General features: G+C 40.3%; 1 non-coding gene across 1 annotated transcript; it reads right to left on the bottom strand.

Moving 5' to 3' along the window:
- Positions 1 to 265: 265 nt before the first annotated feature.
- On the bottom strand, positions 266 to 372 carry LOC148209718 (small nucleolar RNA R71). The gene has a single exon (XR_015793319.1). It is a non-coding gene; the product is annotated as a small nucleolar RNA R71 (small nucleolar RNA).
- Between the last annotated feature and the right edge of the window lie 4796 nt (positions 373 to 5168).

Genomic DNA, 5168 nt, shown 5'->3' with positions numbered 1-5168 from the left:
GTTCCAGATGTTACAGACGATGGGCCAGTTCGGAGGATTGACTAACGAAGATCCTTACTCCCATCTCAAATCCTTTATTTAAATAGCTAATGCATTTCAACTTCCTGGTGTTTCTGAGGATGCACTAAGATTAAAAATGTTTCTATTTTCTCTCAGGGTTTGTGCAAGGACTTGGCTAAACGCGTTAGAACCAAATTCTATCAACACATGGGCGGAACTGACGGAGAAATTTTTGGCAAAGTACCATACTTTGACTAGGAACGCAGACCTTCGAGAGGACATTGTGTCTTTTAGACAGAAGGAGAACGAAGCAGTTCAAGAAGCTTGGGAGCGTTTGAAGGAGTTACTTAGAAGATGCCCGAGCCATGGATTGCCCGCATGTGTGCAGATTGAACAACTCTATAGAGGATTGGATCGTTCATCAAGGATGATGTTGAACACCGCAGCCAATTGCTCGTTGTTAGAGAAGTCGGTAAATGAGATCGTTGATATCTTGAATAAGATGACAGACATTAATGACCAAGCTGAAATAGGAAGGTCATTACCAAAGAAGCAAGTATCAGCTGGACTCTTTGAGTTAGACACAATAGCTTCAATGCAAGCCCAAATGGCAGCTATGAACCAAACGTTAAAGCAGTTGACAATGGTAAAGGAAACCAAAACCACAATTTCGACGATACCTGAACCCTCTCCTGTTTTACAAATTTCAGATATATCTTGTGTCTATTGTGGTGATAACCACTTGTATGAGAACTGTCCAGCTAATCCAGTGTCTATTTTCTATGTAGGTCAAGGTGCCCAACGGAATTTCAACCCATATTCAAACACTTACAACCATGGATGGAGGCACCATCCAAACTTTTCCTGGAGAAACCAAGGAGTAGCTAGTAGCAGTGTACAAGCACCCGCTCAACAATACAAGCAAAACTACACTCCTCCTGGTTTTCCAACTCAATCGGCGTCGCAGCCTCAACAATACAATCAGCAAAGAGGTCAAAATACTACTCAGCAAAGTGGTAGCAACGCAAGTTTGGAGGCCATGATGAAAGAGTCCATGACAAGAAATGATGCTGCGATAAGAAGCTTGGAGATGCAAGAGGGGCAGATTGCAAATGACCAGAAATTTAGACCCCAAGGTACATTGCCTGGACACACAGAAAACCCGAAGCAAGATCGTGAGGGAAAGGAGCATTGTAAGGTGGTTATCACGAGAAGCGGATTAAGTTATGAAGGACCCTCACTTCCAGACAAAGGAACTGATGTAGTTACACCTGTTCCTGCATCCACCTCCAATCCACAACAAGAAGAGAAAGCAGAACCTGTAAGTTCAGAAGAAAAAGGTAAGAAGGCGGATAAAGGTAAGCAAGTAGTGCCCAACACTACTCCACAGGTAGGTAATATTAAGATTCCTCTACCTTTTCCCCAAAGACTAGTTAAAAAGAATCAGGATAGTCATTTTAAGAAGTTCTTTGAGATTCTAGAACTGTTGCATATCAATATACCTCTCATAGATGCTTTAGAACAAATACCTAACTAGACTAAGTTTTTAAAAGACATCATATCTAGGCGTAAGAAGTTAGGTGAGCATGAGACGGTAGCCTTGACAAAGTGTAGTAGTGATGCTCTAGGGAATAAGTAATTTGCTTAAAAAGTATAACATTCACCATAAGATTTCTACTGCATATCACCCACAAACTAATGGACTAGCAGAGGTATCAAATAGGGCAATAAAATCAATTTTAGAGAAGTCAGTGAATGTAAATAGGAAGGACTGGGCTATTAAACTTGATAATGCTTTGTGGGCGTATAGAACTGCTTATAAAACTCCATTAGGCATGTCCCCATATCGCATTGTTTTTGGTAAAGCATGTCATCTTCCATTAGAATTAGAACATAGAGCATATTGGGCTACGCGGAAAAAAAATTTTGATTATGTTGCTGCAGGTGAAGCGAGATTGCTCCAGTTACATGAGTTGGATGAATTTCGTCAGTTTTCTTATAAGAAGGCCAAGATGTACAAAGAACAAACTAAGAAGTGGCATGATAAAAAGATAATGGACAAGAATTTAGAACCTGGAAACTTAGTTTTGCTTTTTAACTCTAGATTAAAGTTGTTTCCAGGTAAGCTTAAGTCTAGATGGTCGGACCCATTCGTAGTTGAACATGTTTATCCACATGGAGCGGTGGATTTAAAGGGTTCTAAAGGTAATATCTTTAAGGTAAATGGGCATCGGGTCAAGAAATATTATGGCGAGTATATTCACAGAGGTAAAATCTCTGTAACACTGAAAGACCCATGAGAAAATAGTGGAAACAGTCCCTCGGACAGTTTGGGGGGCGTTTTTATGTAAAATATTTTTTTTGTCTTCTTTTTGCGAAATTTTTACATTTTCTTTAAGACTTTTTTGTGTAGATTCCAAATCTAATTTTTGTTTTTGCATTTGAATTTTGCAGGATCAAGATCCGACCCTCGTCAAAATTGCTCCAGGCGTAATTTAAGAGACAAAATCGATTTTTTTGAGTTATGGTTAGGGCTTTCGTGGGCTTTATGTGGGTTATGTTTAAATGGGCTTTGGGTTGTTTTAAAATCAAAAAGAGGCCCAATTTTAAACCCAATTATGTCTTTAATAGGTTTTAAAACATAAAACAAAAAGCCCTAGAATTTGAAAACACCTCATTCACGATTTTTACCAACATTTTCTCACTTGTTTTCAAATCTTTTCTTAAGAAATCTCAAAGAATCTCAAAGTCTCTTTCATCTCTCTCTTTTTTGGCACTTTTAGAGTTTATTGGAGGGATTTTCGTTGTTGATCGTGAAGCAAACTCAAGAACCATGGAAGGTTCATCTTCCTCCAAGCCGCATGACAAAGAGAAAGAAAAGAAGAGAGTATTGTTGCCTCCACCAACCAAACCGGATATGATTCCTCTTGAACCTCCTAGGATTTCTCATGAAAAGTTAGTTTTTGATCCTAGGGAACAAAGCAGAAAATATGAGGAAGCTATAAGAATGAACCCTAGGAGAAATCTATCCATAGGTGGTACAAATTCTGAAAAAATCAATATGGAATCTCATGATGCTAGGGTTAATAAAGAAGGTCATAATGAAAGGAAATTAGGAGGTGTTAATAAAGTCTATCTTCGAAAAAATCAATCTTTAGAGGAAAAAGGTGTTGTTTTAGATGAAGAAATAGCTAGACTTCAAGAGAGGGCGGAGATGTTCAGTAAAAATAACGAAATTAGGGACAAAGAGAATGAGAGGGTTTATGCGAAAATTGAGGAATTAAACATAAAATGGCAAGAATTCATGGAAAACTCAAAGAAAGTGAGTGAGAAGATTCAACTTGAGTTAAGTAGCATGAGTATACGTCGTAGGATGAATCTTTCTCAAAATAACCCCGTTTCCGAGTCTTTAGAACTATCTATCCTTCCCCCTCTTTCCACTACTGTTGCTGTGCATGTTGAAGGTCAAGAACAGGTTAGTGGAGACTCAGAACACGACATGGAGCCTTTGGAGCATTTAGATTCGGCCACGGTCGAAATTCAATGCCAAATTGCGCCTAGCGCAATTATGGATGAGACTCCACCGGCCACTCTACAAGGTATTTTGTCTCCATCTTTTCCAGATCCTATCTTGACTAACAAGCCTCTAGTTTTTTATGATTCAGAACAGGAAAGGACAACGTCGAAAATTGCCAAAATTTTGGTGGCCTTGAATGAAGCAAGGGGAGAGGATCCATTGGAGGATGATGGAAACAGTGGGGCAGCACAAGGACAATTGAATGTTGATGGAGATGATGAAGATCTTGGAGAATTACCCTAAGAAGTGCATGGAGATGAGTTTGAGGACGACGAAGACAATGACGATATCTCTCAATATGAAGTGAGAGTACGAACTCCGGTGCATGAATCTCAGCAAGTTGATGAGGAGCCCACTACAAAAGAGCAAGAAGGAACATCTGGTCCTGTGGATGTCCTTAGTGAGGCCATAGAGGAATCATCTTCCTTTTCTTCACAAGGTAAGACCCCTTCTTTGTCGAGTTTGAATGTTTCTGACCCAAACTTTGTTTCTACTGCAGAGACTTCAGATGAGGAGGTGAGTTTGACCAAAGTGGTAAAGAAAACACAAAAGAAGAAAAAAGTGCCAGAAATTGGCGCAATTTCTAGGCCTAGGACCAACGCCGCTGTAGCACGTTTAGCTGCCCAAAAAGAAGCCGAGGCTGGTCCATTTAAAAAAGCCAAGAGGGCTAGGGTGCAAAGAGGGGCAGAAGAGCCACTTGAGAAGGCCAATGAAGAGGAGCCGAATTCTACCGAACAAACACCATCAAAAGTAAAAGGGGTGAGATTGGAGGTGAGGAGGCCTACCTTCACAACACGTGATATCCTCCTTGAGAGAGGTTTTGATGAAGCCCAAGAGTCGGTGCCGGAATATGTTAGGAAAAGGCTTGTGCAGAATGGTTGGGAGGTGTTGTTTGCCCCAACTACACGTGTATCAGAGGCCTTGGTTAAAGAGTTTTACACTGCCATCAACCCAAACCGAGGGGATATAGTGAGAGTACGGGGTAAAGTGGTAAAATTCTCGTTTTCCATTATTAATACTCACTATGGTTTGTTGGATGTTTTTAATGCCATAAGTAATGAAATTTGGTGCATCCATCGGACGAGCAAGTGGAAAAGACGCATAGGGTTATTTGTAAACCACATAAGACATGGACTGTCTCAACCACGGGAAAGCTTTCCTTAAAGCCCCTTGCATTAATGAGCAAGCGACAGTCTGGATGTATGTGGTGAAGAATCGGTTGATCCCCACTTCTCACGATTCCTCCATTAAGCGCAATAGGGCGATGATGGTGTACATTCTCATGAAGGTCATTGAGTTCAACTTTGGGGAGCTCATAAGGAACGAGATACGGAGTTGGTCCGAGAAAATGGTATGTAACGACCCAGAAATTTCCGCACACCTCTAGGTCACATGAACTACCCAACTAATCAGTTTTAACCCCGATTATAACCTGCCAACTTCCTATGCACATAAACTTATAAAATCAAGCTCCAAACCTCATCAAATTAACGATAAACCAATCCCATAACAAAAAACATGCAACAACATTCGTGAACTACTTCACGAGGCAAGTTTATTATTCAATCTAAATGAATCTAAACAAATGGAA

The sequence above is a fragment of the Momordica charantia genome (genome assembly GCF_013281855.1).
Source record: "Momordica charantia cultivar OHB3-1 chromosome 8 unlocalized genomic scaffold, Mcharantia_2.0 BLBB01000008.1, whole genome shotgun sequence".
NCBI classification, from domain to species: domain Eukaryota; kingdom Viridiplantae; phylum Streptophyta; class Magnoliopsida; order Cucurbitales; family Cucurbitaceae; genus Momordica; species Momordica charantia.
This window is presented reverse-complemented; position numbering and strand designations above follow the sequence as displayed.